Here is an 18,759-nt window from a genome sequence, read left to right on the forward strand (position 1 = left end):
CTTTAAGCATCAGTGGATAGGAGGGCCCTCAGGAATAAAATCCTGGCCTAAGCGGCTAAACCAAGCTGTCCCTAACCATGTGCTTGTGGCGTGAAGGTGTCAAGTGAAAACTTGAGACTGAGCGGTTAAAGTCGTGGTCCAAAGCAAAAAAGAGTGTGCTTAAGAGCTCTGGACACCTCTAATTGGGGACTTTAGCAAAGCTGAGTCACAATCTGAAAAGGTTCACCCAGTTATGTGTCTGTGGCCTTTATGTATCCGGTGGTAACACTGGAAAACAAAATGCTTAGGGTCACGGCCAAGACTCATAAAGTAGCTGTGTTCAAGAATCAACATACTTAACTAGAAGAATCAATAACACTATCAGGATTCTGAGTTCCTATAGAAGCCAATCATTCTGAACTTCAAAGGATAAAGTGAGATGCCAAAACTGTTCAGAGGCAAAAAGCTAAAAGCCCCGCTCATCTAATTAATGCTGATCTTCATAGATGTTTTTGGAATTCATTGTATATTCTCTTCTTTTTATCCTATTTGATTTTCAGTTGCTTGGGGACAAGCAACAATTTAAGTTTGGTGTTGTGATGAGCGGATAATTTATACGCTTTTTGGCACTGTTTTTAGTATGTTTTTAGTGTATTTTAGTTAGTTTTTATTATATTTTTATTAGTTTTTATTTAAAATTCACTTTTCTGGACTTTACTATGAGTTTGTGTATTTTTCTATGATTTCAGGTATTTTCTGGCTGAAATTGAGGGACCTGAGCAAAAATCTGATTTAGAGGCTGAAAAAGGACTACAGATGCTGTTGGATTCTGGCCTCCCTGCACTAAAAGTGGATTTCCTGGAGCTACAAATGCCCAATTGGCGCGCTCTCAATTGCCTTGGAAAGTAGACATCCTGGGCTTTCCAGCAATATATAATAGTCCATACTTTTCCCAAGATTTGATGGCCCAAATCGGCATTCCAAGTCAGCTTAAGAATTCTGGCGTTTAACGCCAGAACTGGCATAAAAGCTGGAGTTAAATGCCCAAACTGGCACAAAAGCTGGCGTTTAACTCCAAGAAAAGTCTCTACACATGAAAGCTTCAACGCTCAGCCCAAGCACACACCAAGTGGGCCCCGGAAGTGGATTTTTACACTAAACACCCTAGCTTACTCATTTTCTGTAACCCTAGGTCACTAGTTTACTATAAAAACTACTTTTAGTAATTCATCTTGTACCTCATGACACTTTACACGTTTCATATTGTATCTTCTATGGCATGAGTCTCTGAACCCCATTGTTGGGGGTGAGGAGCTCTGCTGTGTTTCGATGAATTAATGCGATTACTACTGTTTTCCATTCTATCATGCTTGCTTCTATTCTAAGATATTCATTCGCACTTCAACCTGATGAATGTGATGATCCGTGACACTCATCATTATTCTCACCTATGAACGCGTGCCTGACAACCACTTCCGTTCTACATGCAATCAAGCTTGAATGTGTATCTCTTGGGTTTCTAATCTAAGATTGAAACCTTTGTGGTATAGGCTAGAATTATTGGCGGTCATTCTTGAGATCCGGAAAGTCTAAACCTTGTCTGTGGTATCTGGGAAGGGATGACTGTGACGAGTTTCAAACTCGCGATTGTTGGGCGTGTGACAGACACAAAAGGATCAATGGATCCTATTCCAACATGATCGAGAACCGACAGATGATTAGCCGTGCGGTGACAGCGCATTTGGAATATTTTCACTGAGAGGACGGGAAGTAGCCATTGACAACGGTGATGCCCAACATAAAGCTTGCCATGGAAGGAGCCTTGCGTGTGTGAAGAAGAAAATAGTAGGAAAGCAGAGATTCAGGGGATGGAGCATCTCCAAAACCTCAACCTGTTCTCCATTACTGCAAAACAAGTATTTATTTCATGTTCTTTTACTTTTTACAATTAAATCTGAGAATTATTGATATCCTGACTAAGAGTTACAAGATAACCATAGCTTGCTTCAAGCCGACAATCTCCGTGGGATCGACCCTTACTCACGTAAGGTATTACTTGGACGACCCAGTGTACTTGCTGGTTAGTTGTGCGGAATTGCAAAAGTGTGATTGTGATTTCGTGCACCAAATACCCAAGAGGGATCCAAACCTTATTGCTCATACCTCCTTGCGTTGCACAAGTAGTCTGAAAAAAGTGTGGCCAACAAATTTGGCACGCATCCCGTGTCAATATAATACTACGTTGATGAAAATGAATTTTGTCAACATAGGAAAAAAGATAAAGACAAAATATAGATGTCAAACGAAAAGCAAAAAACTAAAGACAATATACCTTTCTCCACTCTGTCCCCTCTGATGTGTCTTTCGGTATGTTTTTTTACTTTCTTTTCTTTAATACTAAAAAAAGCAAGGTTAAATTATACAGTTGGTCCTTACACTTTAAAAGTTTGTAATTGAGCCCCTAAAGAGAATTAAAATTTGTAATTTAGTCCCCGCCGATCAAAAAGTGTTGATTTAATAGAATATTCTGTTAAATCAAACACTTTTTGAATGACAGGGACTAAATTGCAAATTTTAATTATCTTTAAGGATCCAATTACAAACTTTTAAAGTGTAGGGACTAATTTGTAATTTCACTGAAAGTGTAGGGACTAACTGTGTAATTTAACCAAAAACCAATCATTTGTACCCATGAATTTTGCAAATGCTGACAAAAGTACCAATCAAACAAAGAAACTAATGTTATACCCATGAAAAATAGGTTCTGTATGACAAAAGTACCCAAACCCTAATATTTTGTTGACTTTTTAATAAAATTTCAAAATTACTCCCTTTATCTTCAACATCAACTCCACCCTATCTCTTTTTTCCCAAATCCCAAACTTTTCCAACCCTATCACCAATGGCTCCCCTGATTACCACCACTTCCCCTCCCCTTCCGACACAATGGGTTTACCAGCTAATGGCTGCGTTGGTGACAAGAAACTCAAGTTCTTGATCTATGGGCTATCGGCTGGATTGGCGGCCTCTTTGACAAGCTCTGTGAAGCCCAAAGCATCCCCTTCGTGTATGGCACTAGCCACCTAGAGAATCGCTCCTCCCTGGAAGCGGACATTGCCGCTGTGAACCCCAGCCATGTCTTTAATGCTGCCGACATGATCGGCAGGCCCAATGTGGACTGATGTGAGTCTAACAAGGTGGAGACCATCCACACAAACATGGTCGGCACCCTCACCTTGGCTGACATGTGCCGCGAGAAGGGCCTCACTCTTATCAACTATGCCACTGGGTGCATCTTCGAGTATGATTCTGTCCACACCCTGGGATTTGGCATTGGCTTTGAAGGACACCCCAAACATCATTGAATCCTTCTACTCAAAAACCAAACCCATGGTATACATTTAGATCCCTCCAATCCAAAGTCACATCACATGTTGAAATGTGTTGAAATGTGTGTTGTGGTTTATGTTGGAAGTAATATATAATAAAATAATATTGTGAGTTTTCTTTATGGTGTGCGTGGTAGGTAGAGATCTGCTGCCGGAACTACGAGAATGTGTGCACGTTGAGAGTGGGAAAGTTCTTGACGCAGGTAACGAGAGAGTCGGTGTTGGCGAACGATTGAGGGAGAGGAGAGGCGGTGGTAATCAGGGGAGCCACTAGTGGTGGTAAGGGTTGTGAAAGTTTTGAATTTGGGGAAGAAGAGAGGGGATGGAATTGAGGTTGAAGATAAAGGGTAATTTGAGAATTTTATTAAAAAGTCAATAAAAATTGGGGTTTCGATACTTTTGTCACACAAAACCTATCTTTCATGGGTATAACGTTAGTTTCTTTATTTGATGGGTATTTTTGTCAGCGTTCGCAAAGTTCATGGGTACAAATAATTGTTTTTCCTTTTTTGTCCCTATTTTCTGGTTCTCTTGGTATTCTTTACGTTGCAGTGTTCTTTTGCATTTTTCAAAATACTTAGCTATTAACAAATTCAACAATCAAAATCCAATCAAATTCAGAGAATAAAAAAAAGTTAAACTCATGCTATAATCAAACCTCAACCATGCTATAATCAAACACGCTGTAATATCATGTTTTAAAACCTGAGTATAATCAAACTCATTCAACATGATAATTAAACTCAGTATAGTATGATAATTTTTAACACAAATAACTTCAATATGTAAAAAATTCAACAACCAAGTCATCACTAATGTAAGAATCAGATTCAATATATAGTTATGCTCTCATCGCAATCAAGTGATATTACAATCTAAAGGTTTTACAAAATATAATTATCTAAATTCTCCTCTTCAGTTTGATGCTATAATTACTTCAGTTCGGAGTCCAACTCATATTACAAAAATCCAATTATAATCAAATATGCCAAAGGTAATAATCAAAATCATGTACCCTACCTCTTGTAAACAAAATTACAAGTTAACAACAGAATATGGTACATTAATTATAAGATTGGTTGATCATCACCAAGTAACATAATGATTAATAAAAAAAATTCAGATAAATAAACAAAAACAAGTGATATTTAAGAAGTTTAACAACAAAGTCAATCACTAATGTAAGAAACATGTTTAATATATAGTTATGTTCCCATATCAATCAAGTGATATTACAAATCAAATTTTTACAATCAAATCCTAACTAACGAAAAACACCTAAAACAAATAGAAAAGTAGAAAAATGAGACCTAAATTAGAAAACAGAAAACAAAAAGTAGCAAAAATCAAAGCCAAAAAAATACCTAAATCAGAAAATACAAAAGTAGCTAAATGAGACCAAAGTCAAACAAGAAGTATCAAAATGAAATACAAGAAGAGCGAAAAACAAGCATGTAAAAATCAAACAAGGAGAAGAAGTAGAAACTCACCTTGATGTATAGATGAAAGCAGGAATCAGATAAGGCAAAAATAGCAAAATCAAACCTAAAATCAAACAAGAAGTAGGAAAATCAAACACAAGAAGTACTGAAATCAAGCATGCATAAATCGAAGAATGAGAAGGAGTAAAAACTCACCTTAATGTAGAGATGAAAATGCTGAATCAAACTAGAAGAAGGAGAAAAAAAGCAGCGAAAACTAGAAGAATGTTCCTATGAATTGCAGCGCGGCTGAGAATCACGCTTGGAAGAGAATATTGCAGTTATGACAAAAAAAAGAGGAGAGAATCGTGCACGTGCGAGAGAGAGAGAGAGAGAGAGAGAGAGAGAGAGAGGGAGGGAGGGGAGATTCATGCAAGAGAAGGAGGAGGGATTTTGGGAGAGCATAATTGAAATTGGAAAGAGGAGGGTGCAACACGTGTTGAGTGAGACTGGGGTTTGGTTTTTAATTTTTGAATTTTTGTATTTGTATACGTATTTATATACGGTGGCTGAAATTACAGGCTGGAATTGGTGTGCATGTAGCACAACTGGAGAAAGAAACATCCAAACTAGAAAAAATAATCATTCAAAACCAAGAAGAAGAAGAAATTCATTCACGATGCAACGAACGCGACGCGGGACGGCGCAGTAGTGGTGCAATTGGTGGCCAGCGGCACGATCGACAAACAAAACACCATGAGTAGGGGACGCGAGTTGTGGGGTGGAACGCGATGCATGACAGGGGCGCAAGAGGGAAGTCACGTGGGGAGGGGAAACGATGAGCATCTTGGAGGGAATGGGAGGTTACGGCGTCGCAAATTATGGATTGGGGCATTTGGCTTGGTTTCTGAGCGCAAAACCATGTTCGTCTTCTTCTTTTTCCTCTTCTTCTTCCTCCTCTTCCTCATCATCCTCTTCCTTTTCTTCTTCTTCCTCCCCTTTTTCTTCTTCTTCGCCAAATCCGCCCTCTGCTGCACACACGCAAGGCTACATCACAAACTCCTTCCGCTGCCCGCATGCCCATTGCGAATGAAGCAACGCCACATGACAACCTCCTTCTGTTGACCACCGCCGCTCCCTTCGTCGCAATGCGCAACACCTCCGGCCACCACGGCTCCTCTACTCGCAACGCCTAGCACCTCTAACCACCGCGGCTCCCTTCTGGCGTTACACATCCTCGTCAACCACCCACTGCAGCTCCCTCCTCCTTGTGTTGTGCAACCCTGTAAACCACCTTTGAGCTACTTCTTCTTCTTCTTCTTTTCTTTTTGGGTATATTTTTTCTCATAAGTTTTATATTTTTTTCTTATATTTTGGATTTTTTTGTTTTTGAATTTTGGATTATTTTTTTAATTGTTTTAGATGTTTCTTACTTAGTTTTTGAATTTTTTTTGGATGTTTCGTTTAATTAGGCTTTAGAATTTTTAAAATAATTTTGAATATCTTGTTTTTGTTAAGTTTTGGATAATTTTTTTGTTACGTTTTGGATGTTTTCTTTTATTAGGAATTCTTAAAATGTTTTTGAAATTTTTGATGGTTTTTTTATTAGTTTTTAGATAATTCTCATGATAATTTGAATTCACGTTTCCTCTAAAAAAATTCAAAAAAAAATGCTAATTGATTGCATTGGCTGCACCCTTTGTTAGTTCTCTAGCGGGATTGTTTATAAAATTCAATAAACCAAGATAGTTTCATTCATGTATTTATTATTTTCTTAACCAAGTGCTTGAAAACCCTAAAGTTAAAATTATTACGAATTGGTTCACTCTTGGGCTAAAAAAAATTTAATATGAAAAAAAATTGGAATTATACCCCAACATGAGGTTCAAGGGTGTTATTCTCGATTGTAGTGGGATCAAAACTTTCTCAACAACTACAAAAAAGATAAATATAATTGTTTAATTATTTACAGTATCTCATTGTATGCGAGATAATTTTATTTTTTTTAACATTTTGTCAATGTTTCTTGTTAAGAGCGAGATGGATTTTTTAAAAAAAAATTATATTAAATATAATTGTGTTTGAACTACAGTTTAATTCAAGTCTCATTTCAGATTTCAGCAAACCCCACCACCACACCAAGACTAGCATTAGACTCTATCTTTACTCCTTCTCATCCAGCTTTCCACCTAAAATATAATCTCATGCTATCACAAAGACACAGACACAAAAACTTCAATCCAAGCACAAGAAAACACACGATAAACACTACCTACAAACAACAAGAAATAACCAACACTAAACTACTTTGCTCACAAGAACACCAATAAAAAAGGCCAACAATGCACAAACTTCAAAACACAACATCAAACATGTACAAAAGTACAAAACAATAAGAATAATAACAATGGTAAAAACTTTTTTTCCTTTGTTTCCAAATCATAATCCATCTTATCTTCCTTTACTTTACCTGAGCCCTATTGATGCGTGGCAGAAGTTAGACTAATTAAGAGAGTCTTAATAAGAGAAATGCGTTGTAAGTATAGCTCTCAACCAGCTAAAGTCTGCCTCACCAATTTAAAAAGAGGTTGTCACAAATTTTAGAAATAAAAATACTGGGAGTATGAGTCCCAGGTCGTCTCCCAACGAGTTGCAGGAAAGGGTGCTATTTTATTAACTAGAAGTTTTTCAGAAAAGTTGAGTTTTGATAATGAGTAAAAATAATTGTAAATTAAAGCAATAGAACTAAGAATTATTATTAATATTAAAAGGCCTTGACTGGGGGAATGATTAATTGGAAGTTCTATCCTTGTTGGAATCTTCTCAAGTGTAGTGTAAAGAGGTTATTGTTTTCACTTAGTTAACCCTTACTAAATAAAGGAAAGTCAAGTGATTGAGCTAACTCTTACCCGCAAATCCTAGTCCTCTCCCTTGGGAAGGTCTAGCGTTAGTAGGTACAGAATTAGCCAACAACGTCTAATTTAACTAAGGACTTGAGCATTCCAACTCAAGTGTCTCCTCTTAATCAACCCTCATGTCAAGTAGGAAATCTACTCCATTGACATGGAATTAATATTCATAAAAATATAAGAAGACATAATAAATTAAATAAAATAGAATAGAGAATTAAAATTAATTAAAATTAAAAGTAACTCTATATATTAATATATTCCAAATGCAACATACTTAATTAAATAGGGTCAATGAGCAACTAATGAAAGTAAAGGAATAGGGAAACAAACTAAGGTAATGTCTTCGCGGAGGTAATGACTCTTCAGCATCCAAAATCCAAAGCAAAAGCATAAACTACCAATGTAAAGCTAATCTAGATTCAGATCTAAAACTAAAAGTAATCCTAATATCGATGTATCTGAATGTGTGTGGATGCGTGTCGAGTTTCTGCATGTTTCCTAGCTTTAATCTGTGTTTCTGGGACGAAAACTGGGTCAAAATGTGGCCCGAAATTGCCCCCAGCGTATTCTATTATTTTGCAGATCGCGCAGGTCACGCGTACGCGTCATCCACGCGTTCGCGTCAATCAGCAATTTTCCTTGTCACGCGTTCGCGTCGTCCACGCGTTCGCGTCATTCGTGCAGACTCCACTCCACGCGTTTGCGTCAGGCACGCGTTTGCGTCAAGCACGCGTTCGCGTCGCTGCGATTTCTTCATTTTGCGCGCTCGCATGAGCCATGCGCTCGCGTCATTGTTCGCTGGTCATCTCCTTGGTTTCTTGTGTTCCTTACATTTTTGCAAGCTTCCTCTCCATTCTCTGAGCCATTCCTGCCTTATGAAGCCTGAAACACTTAACACACATATCACGACATCGAATGGGATAAAGGAGAGTTAAAATACATAATTAAAAGATCTCTAGGAAGTAAGTTTTCAACCATGGAATAATTTTGGGAAGGAATTGTAATATCATGCTAATCATATGAATAAGTGGATAAAGACTTGATAAAACCACTCAATTAAACACAATTTAAATCATAAAATAATGGTTTATCAACCTCCCCACACTTAAATATTAGCATGTCCTCATGCTTAGTTTAAGGAGATAAAATAAATGAGTAGAAAAATATAAAACTCATGCAATGCAATACAACCCATATATATGAATGCAACTCTATGATTCTTGTCTACTTGGTTAAAATAAATAAGCTCTTCAAGACAAACATAAATTGAATTTCACTAATTCAAATTATATAGTAAAAACAGGTAACATTGTAAGAAGACAGCTCATGAAAGCAGGGAACATAGAATTAAGCATTGAACCCTCACTGATGGTGTATATGCACTCTAGTCTCTCAAGTGTATAGGGTAATCACTCTATTCTTCTCTAATCATACTTTCTAAATTTTGTTCTTCACCTAACCAATCAACAATATTTAATATACTAATGCAAACATCATGAGATCTTTTCAAGGTTGTAATGGGGCTAAGGTAAGGATAAGGGTATATATATATGGCTAAGTGAGCTAAAATATGAATCTTTGACTAACCTAAGCCTTCACCTAACATACATATACTCTATATAATTCTAATTCATGCCTAGCTACCCATACTTTCCCACTTTCACATTACATACTCATGCGTTAACTTTTATCTTTTATTTTTCTTATCACATATGCATTGGAGCTTTACTTAACTTAGAATTGGGGTAATTTTGTCCCCTTATTTATTTAAATATTTATTGAAATATATATTTTTTTATAGAAATAACATACCAATGCACATGGAATTTCAATTTTTTTTTTGTTTTACATGAGTAGGCATCCAAATTCCCATCATGATACATTCCCTTATTAACCAATATTCCCACAATTTTCCCATTCTTAATTAACACACTTTCTATCTTAAGCTAACCAAAGATTCATTTTGGGATATTTAATTATTTTTCTGCTTAAGGCTAGTGATGTGGTAAAATATAGAACAAATGGGATTTAAAAGGCTCAAAGTGGCTGACAAAGGTAATTGAAGGGTAGGCTTATTTGGGATAAGTGAGCTAAATATTTAATGGCCTCAATCATATGCATGCATATAGATACATTAAACATTGGACATACAGGATGAAACAAAATAAAGATTACAATCATAGAGAAGCGAACACACAAGAATAAAATATTTATGGTTAAATAATGTAACCATGTAATTAGGCTCAAAATCTCACGGGTTGTGTGTTCTTAGCTTTTTAATCTATGTTCCAATTACAACTTCAAACAAGTTTAACACAAAAGATTTATTTTAAATTAGTGAAATTGATCAAAAATAGGGTCTGAAAAAAGAAACTTATTATATATATATATATATATATATATATATATATATATATAATCAAGTAGAACATGCATGCAACTAATTATTACTATGCAATTTATCCTATCCTAAACAAAAGAAAAATTAACTAAATATTCTATATTATTGGTGTTTAAAGGAAACCTCCCCACACTTAAAGCTTTACACCGTCCTCGGTGCCATTTGTCAGGAACAAAGGGGGGCTAGTAGTAGCATCTCCACCATCGGGACCGTCATGGCTCCCTGTGCTGGTAAATGAGGTAGAGTCCGGGGTGTCTGGGTCTTCTCTAGGTGGGTGGGTACCAACAAGTAGCTCTTTAAGATATGTAAATCTGCGCTTGTTACGGCGCTCTCTTTGCTTTCCTTTCCGGTCAATCCGTTCTAGCCTCTCAAGTATCTGATTGAGCAGTTGGTTTGTAGAAGGTACTTGTGGTGTGAAAGAAGAAGGAATATCTTCTGCTGGTTCCGTGCTCCGGTTGATAGTTGATGTTGGAGGTCTGATATATTTCCCGTTAGGGATGTATTGATCATCTCGTGGAATCATGGCCTTGGTTTCCCCAGCTCTATAGGAGACTCCGGCTGCTGAGACTAGATCTGAAACCAAGTCGGGGAAAGGTAAGTTGCCCGCAATTTGTATGTGTCCCATAGCATGCCGAATGTGTCTTGGTAAATTGAGGTGCTGGTCTGTAAAGATACACCAAAGTAAAACAGCCATGTCTGCAGTGAAGGAAGACCCATGAGTGCTCAGAAAGACATAATGGGACATGATTTGTGTCCATACTTGAGCCTCTAAGGTGAGTGCGGAAGCCAAAATGCCCTTAGGTCGAGAATAATGGTATTCGTAGATCTATCTGCTGCTAGGTTGTGCGATAACTCTGAGAACAGCATCCCAGTCAAATTGGTATGTCTGGCGCTTGAACGAGGCTTCTTGGAATGCGTCCAATCCTTCTGGAGCAGGAGAAAGATCTAAAGCTTGTTGAATTGCCTCTTCAGTTATGGGGACTTGCTTCTGACGGACATAGACAGACTGCATGGTTGGCATGTGAAAATTGGAGTAGAATTCAACTATCCATGATAGATTAACCTGCCGTGGCTGTCTCCGTAGGAATCCCCATTGTCTTCGGTCAATGCGGGGCTCAACAATTTCAGCAATGATGGTTGGGAGGATGAGAAGGTACTCATTGTTATAGTTCCTTGCTGCCAGGATGGGGAACATCTGCTCACAGTAGCAGTTAGTGAACCGCGCAGTGTCCTTTGCTGGGAAGGCTTTCTCTTTTTCATCGACCTTGATGATCCTCTTGATTCGTTTTGTTGAGGGTTTCACCGCTGTTAAAGATGGTTCTTCCACTAATGCTCTTTTTGTTCCTCTCCTTGTTGGTGGTTTGGGAGTAGCTTTCTCTTTACCTTTCTTGGTGGCCATCCTGAAAAAGGAAAAAGAAAGTAATATATAAAGCTAAGGGTTCGAGCAAGGGAGCGAATATTAAGGGTGATAATCAATGCACGGTAAAGAAGGATGTTGTTAACACATGGTCTAGACTGACTACATGTGAAAAGTTCATCAAAGGTGATATAGTAAGTGCATGTGATGGCAATTAAATGCAAGATGTTTATTGGCATGCCGGCAAAGGTATGAGTAGCATAAATCAAGCATTCAATGTCCAAGTTAGATTACAAAGCCTTTCAAACTAATAATCTGTTTGTATTGACAATTATATTTAATCAATAAAATATAAAAGGGGTTTTGTGAAAAACAGGAATTAAAGTAATAGAATAGAATAATTTAAAATAATGCATAATGCCATACGGGCTTTTTCACAAACACTTGGCATGCATGGTGAATATGTTATTAGAAGTAGGAAATTGAGTCATGCAAGCAACCCTTATGAAAAGTAATATATAATTGTCAAACAATTCATAATAACTCACAAGCGAAATATAAAAGAAGATAATGACCCAAATAAATTTCTAACACCAATTAAAGGAATAAAAAGAAAAGTTAAAAGAAAAATAGAATATAGATAATGAAAGAAGAAGTAAACATAAATAAAAATAATGGAAAAATAAAAATAAAGAGAGAAAGAAAAGAACCTTGATAATGGATGTGAAAAATAAGGGAGGAGAAGGTAAAAAGTGAGAATGAGTAGAGAAAGAAGAAGGGAGAAGAAGGAAATAAGAAGGAAAAAGAAAAATTAGGATTTGGGGAAGAAAAGATATTATATTTTGGCTGATCTGGATAATCTGTGCGCCGCATGTGACGCGAACGCGTGAGTCACGCGGTCGCGTGGTGTGTGATTTTTGTCAAGTGACGCGGACGCGTGGGTCACGCGGTCGCGTGACTTGATTTGTGCGATTGGCGCGAGAGCAGCTGCGTGTTCGCGCAACTCTCTGTTTCAAACTCATATTGCCAAAATTTAAGGTGACGCGATTGCGTGGATGGCTATATTTTGAAAACTACGCGGCCGCGTGGGGCACGCGGTCGCGCGGTAGGGTTGGTGCTTCCAGCATCATTCCAGCCCAGCTCTATCATAACTTGCTGCCATACACCTCTTTTACGTCGATTTTTAGGGGCACGCGTTCGCGTGGGTGACGTGGACGCGTGGGAGGCTATTTCCAAAAAAGACGCGGCCGCGTGGGTGACGCAGACGCATGGGCATGTTTGTGCCTAAGGCACGCCTCCAGCCACGCTTTCGCGTGACTTTCTGTTTAATTATCTTTTCTTCAGAATGCACATATGACGCTTACGCGTCGCGTGCGTGTTTTTTTTATGCAATATGCAAATGTAAATGCATGCTATATGCAACTTTATGCAGAGATTATGAGAAGATTCATTAACAAAAATAAAAATAGAATAAAGTAAAATAAAACTAACACTGAAACGGAACGATCATACCATGGTGGGTTGTCTCCCACCTAGCACTTTGCTTTTACGTCCTTAAGTTGGACGCTCTTCAGACTCATTCTGTTTCTGTTGGTGGGTCTTCCAAAAGGAAGACCTCTAGTTCCTTTTGATCCTTCGTCTTCTCACCATGATAAAGCTTCAGGCGATGTCCATTCACCTTTAGAAATTTGGAGCTAGAAGGATGACGCAGGTGAAACACTCCGTATGACTCTGCTTTTTCTCCTCTGTATGGACCTTCCCATCTTGATCTCAGTTTACCTGGCATAAGCCTCAGTCTGGAGTTATAAAGAAGAACTAACTCCCATGGTCTGAATTCTCTCCTTTTTATGTGCTTGTCATGGACGGCCTTCATCTTTTCTTTGTATCTCCTGGAGTTCTCATATGCTTCTAGGCGAAGGTTCTCTAGTTCTGCTAGTTACAGCTTCCTTTCAGCACCAGCTTCTTCATAGTTCATGTTGCACTCCCTCACAGCCCAGAAAGCCTTGTGTTCCACCTCTACTGAGAGGTGGCAACCCTTTCCGTATACCAAGCGGAAGGGGCTCATCCCAATGGGTGTCTTGTACGCTGTTCTATATGCCCAGAGTGCATCTTGTAGCCTGGCACTCCAGTCCTTCCTATGAGGTTTTACTATCTTTTCTAGAATATGCTTTATTTCTCTATTAGAGACTTCTGCTTGCCCATTGGTCTGGGGATGGTAAGCTGTTGATACTTTATGAACTATCCCATGCCTTTTCAGTAATCCTATTAGTCTCCTGTTACAAAAGTGAGTGCTTGATCGCTCACGATTGCTCGTGGTGATCCAAAGCGACAAATAATATGGTTTCTAACAAAGGAAACAACCATGTTAGCATCATCAGTACGGGTAGGAATTACTTCCACCCATTTAGAAACATAATCTACGGCTAACAGTATATAAAAGTAACCATTAGAATTTGGAAATGGACCCATGAAATCAATGCCCCAAACATCAAAAATTTCACAGAAAAGCATAATCTGTTGAGGCATCTCATCCCTCTTGGATATATTACCAAACCTTTGGCATGGGGAAAAGGATTTACAAAATTCAGTAGCGTCTTTAAAAAGAGTAGGCCACCAGAATCCACAGTCTAGAATTTTTCTAGCTGTTCTTTGAGGGCCAAAATGTCCCCCACTCTCAGATGAGTGGCAAGCCTCTAAAATGGACTGGAATTCTAATTGAGGCACACACCGTCTAATTACCTAGTCAGCACCACACCTCCATAAATTAGACTCGCTTTTCAGCTTGTCTCTTTGATGCTTAGTAAAATTTGGAGGAGAAGTGTGGCTAAATAGATAATTAGCTACAGGTGCATACCAAGGAGCTACTTCAGATACTGCATATAAGCTATCAAAAGGGAAATTATCATTTATGGGAGTGGAGTTATCCTTAATGTGCTCAAGGCGACTCAAGTGGTCTGCCACTAAATTCTGGTTACCACTTCTATCCTTAATTTCTAAATCAAATTCTTGCAGCAGCAGTATCCAACGTATTAGCCTTGGTTTGGACTCCTTTTTAGCTAATAAATATTTTAGAGCTGCATTATCTGAGTACACTACTACCTTAGTACCAAGTAAATAGGCTCGGAATTTATCCAAAGCAAAAACAATAGCTAGAAGCTCTTTTTCAGTAGTAGTATAATTAGATTGAGCAGCATCTAAAGTCTTAGATGCATAAGCAATTACAAAAGGATCCTTACCTTCGCGCTGAGCCAGCACTGCTCCTACTGCATGGTTGGAAGCATCACACATAATTTCAAATGGCTGGCTCCAGTCTGGTCCTCTCACAATTGGGGCTTGAGTCAGGGCGATCTTCAGCTTATCAAACGCTTGCATACAATCATCACTGAACTCGAACTCAATATCTTTCTGCAGCAATCTGGATAAAGGTAGTGCTACCATACTGAAGTCCTTAATGAATCTCCTGTAAAAATTTGCGTGGCCAAAGAACGAACGGACTTCCCTCACAGAGGAGGGGTAAGGTAAACTAGAAATAACATCTACCTTTGCTGGATCTACAGAAATGCCAGTATTAGACACAACATGTCCTAGTACAATTCCTTGTTTTACCATAAAGTGACATTTTTCAAAATTTAATACAAGATTGGTACTAACACACCTGTCTAATACTTTAGATAAACTATCTAAGCAAAGGCTAAATAAATCACCATATATACTAAAATCATCCATAAAAACCTCCATACAGTTCTCAATGAGATCAGAGAAAAGACTCATCATGCATCTTTGGAAAGTAGCTGGTGCATTGCATAAACCAAAAGGCATTCTTTTATAAGCATATGTTCTAAAGGGACATGTAAAAGTAGTCTTTTCCTGATCTTCAGGAGCTATATGAATTTGAAAATATCCTGTATGACCATCTAAAAAATAATAATGAGATTTACCTGACAGGCGATCAAGCATTTGATTAATGAATGGCAAGGGGTAATGATCCTTGCGAGTGGCTTGGTTAAGACGCCTATAGTCAATGCAAACTCTCCATGAATTCTGCACTCTACTTGTCAGGAGCTCTCCATGCTCATTTCTTATTGTTGTGACTCCAGACTTCTTGGGCACCACTTGTACTGGACTTACCAATTCACTGTCTGAGATGGGGTAAATGATATCTGCTTCAAGTAGTCTGGTTACTTCTTTCTTGACAACTTCTAAGATGGTAGGATTCAATCTTCTTTGAGGTTGACGGACAGGCTTTGCTCCCTCTTCTAAGAATATTCTGTGTTCACAAACTTAGGGGCTGATGCCTACTATATCTGCTAAGCTCCATCCAATTGCTTTCTTATGTTTTCTCAGCACACTGAGCAGTTGCTCTTTTTGTTGAGAGGTGAGTTCCTTTGCAATGATAACTGGAAACTTCTGCCTATCCTCAAGGTAAGCATACTTGAAGTGTGGAGGAAGAGGCCTTAATTCCAATTTCTGCTCATAGCTAGGCTCTGGATCATCCGGGGTTGGTGATAATGGTAAAGGGTCTTCATTGTTTTCAGAAAGTGTCCCCACACTTGGACCTTGCTCCATGTGCTTCTCTTCCATTTCTTCTTGGTGAACTTCAGCTACAGTTTCATCAATAATGTCGCACTGGAAGATAGAATGATCTTCTGGAGGGTGCTTCATAGCTTCATTTAAACTGAATTTCACTGTTCTGCCATCTATCTCAAAGGAGTAAGTTCTTGAGAATGCATACAGCTTGAACTTTGAAGTCTTCAGGAATGGTCTTCCAAGCAGGATTGATGATGATCTTCCTGAGTCATTAGGGGGCATTTCCAGGATATAGAAGTCAATAGGAAATGTGAGCCCCTTAATGCTCACTAATACATCTTCAGCAATTCCAACTACTGTAATAATGCTTTTATATGCTAACACAAAACGAGCTGCCAACCTTTTTAAGGGAGGGAGCCTCAAGGTATCATATATAGACAATGGCATTATACTAACACATGCTCCTAAATCACACATGCAGTCAGAAAAAATTACACCTCCAATGGTACAGTTAACCATACATGGACCTGGGTCACTACATTTTTCAGGGATACCTCCCATTAAAGCAGATATAGAACTACCTAAAGGAATAGTTTCTAATTCATTAATCTTATCCTTATGTATGCATAAATCTTTTAGAAACTTTGCGTATTTAGGTACCTACTGAATAACATCAAAAAGGGAAACAGTTACCTCAACCTTTTTGAATATTTCTATCATTTTGGGATCAAGTTCCATCTACTTCCTGGATTTCTTTGCCAGGTGTGGAAATGGGATAGGAATGGCGTCCTGTACAGCCTCTACATCCTTTGGTATTTTGTTCTGTGGTTGAGCTGCTTCTTCTTCAACTATGTCTTGTACGTCCTCTTCCTCTTCAGCATTTTCCACTTCCACTACATCCTCAGTTGGGACATGTTCTGGTAGGCTTTGCTCCTCCTAGTTCCTCTCCTGCAATGTAGTTTCGGACCTTAAAGTGATAGCATTGATGCCACCTTTGGGATTAAGTAGGGGTTGAGAAGGAATTCCACTGGAGCTTGAAGGTTGATTTGTGGAATTAGGTGATGAATCCAACTGGGAGACGAGAGCTTGTAAAATGGCAGTCATACCATTTAAAGTAGAGTTCAGCTGCGTCTGCATGTCTTGTTGCCCTTGTGCAAGAGAATGGAGCATCTCGTTATTTGATGAGGAATTGGAGTGAGTGATCTGAGGAACTTGCTGTTGGTTTTGCTGGAATCCTTGAGATTGTCTTAGGTGAGGTGCTCTGTAGGGATGATTCTGATTCTACTGTCTGTTGTTAATGTTGTTATTCCATCTCTGGTTTCCATTGTTATCTCTGCCTCCTCTGTTATAGTTGTCCTTCCAATTATGGTTAGAATTATCTCTCCAACCTTGGTTGGAGTTATCCTGCCATCCTTGGTTATGGTTTCCGCCTTGGTTGTAATTGCTGCCTTGTTGGTTGTATCCTTGATTCGGGCGGTCATAGAAGTTATGAGTAGCTGCCACAGTGTTGTCTTCCTATTGGAGCTGCAAACATTCATCAGTGTAATGACTATAATCAGCACAGATTCCACATACTCTTTGGGGAACTAACTGTTGGCTCTGTTGTGGTGGGTGAGGTTGAGCTTGTTGTTGTTGGTTTAACTGTATCTGTTTCAGTAGGTTGGTCATTTCACATATACTCTGTGTAAGAGCAGTAGTCTCAATGCTAGAGGAAACCTCTACAACATCTTTTGAGTGGTTGCGCCTCGGCCTGTGATTCCTTGTGGACTCAGCTAAGTCGCTGATCAGTTGCCATGCTTCATCTGCTGTTCTGTACTTTTTCATAGAACCATTACTAGCACCATCCAGTGTAGTTTTATCCTGGGGATTCATGCCTTGAGTGAAGTAGCTGATCAACACTAGTCTGTCAATCATGTGATGGGGGCATGCATCTAGAAGGTTCTTAAAACGCTCCCAGTATTCATAGAGAGTCTCTGAGTCACCTTGAACAATGCAGGAGATCTCTTTTCTCAGTCTATCTGTGACTTCAGCTGGAAAGTATTTTTCTAAAAATTCTCACCTAAGTGTATCCCAGTTGTAACAGTCGCTTCAGGTTGGGAGTAGTACCACTCCCTTGCCTTTCCCTCAAGAGAAAACGGGAAGGCAGTTAACATAATAGAAGTTTCATCTGCACCATTACGCCTAACAGTAGAATAGGCTGTCTGGAAATCTCTAAGGTGCTTAATAGGCTCTTGAGCAGGTAAACCATGAAACTTGGGCATCAAGTTGATTAGTGCAGTCTTCAATTCAAAATCTGTAGCCAGATTTGGATGATGCACTTGATAAGGTTGCAGTGTAAAATCTGGGGCTCCAGCTTCCTGGAGAGTAATTCTCCTAGGTTCTGCCATGTCACCTGCACATGAATCAACTGGATCAGTAGTAAAGGAGCTTGGCGGTTCAGATTCACCCTCAGAGGCTAACCGACTTCGAGCTCGCCTAATACGTGAAAGAGTTCTTTCAATTTCAGGATCAAAAGCGGCTAAGCTCGGATCAGGCAATGAACGCATCATTCAATGAGAAAGACGTATAGCTCATGGTAACAGAAATAAAAATAAAATATGCAAATAAAATAAAATATGTACACTAATTAATAATCTAGCACACTATTGCAACTCCCGGCAACGGTGCCAAAAATTGATGTGGAAGGCAGAAGTTAGACCAATTAAGAGAGTCTTAATAAGAGAAATGCGTTGCAAGTATAGCTCTCAAACGGCTAAAGTCTGCCTCACCAATT

General features: G+C 38.7%; 1 non-coding gene across 1 annotated transcript; it reads left to right on the forward strand.

Annotated features, from left to right (window-relative positions):
• Window positions 1–17,894: 17,894 nt before the first annotated feature.
• LOC112752683 (small nucleolar RNA R71) lies at window positions 17,895–18,002 on the forward strand. Its single transcript, XR_003177109.1, has one exon. It is a non-coding gene; the product is annotated as a small nucleolar RNA R71 (small nucleolar RNA).
• Window positions 18,003–18,759: the final 757 nt, after the last annotated feature.

The sequence above is a fragment of the Arachis hypogaea genome, chromosome 15 (assembly GCF_003086295.3).
Source record: "Arachis hypogaea cultivar Tifrunner chromosome 15, arahy.Tifrunner.gnm2.J5K5, whole genome shotgun sequence".
In the NCBI taxonomy this organism is placed as follows: Eukaryota; Viridiplantae; Streptophyta; class Magnoliopsida; order Fabales; family Fabaceae; genus Arachis; species Arachis hypogaea.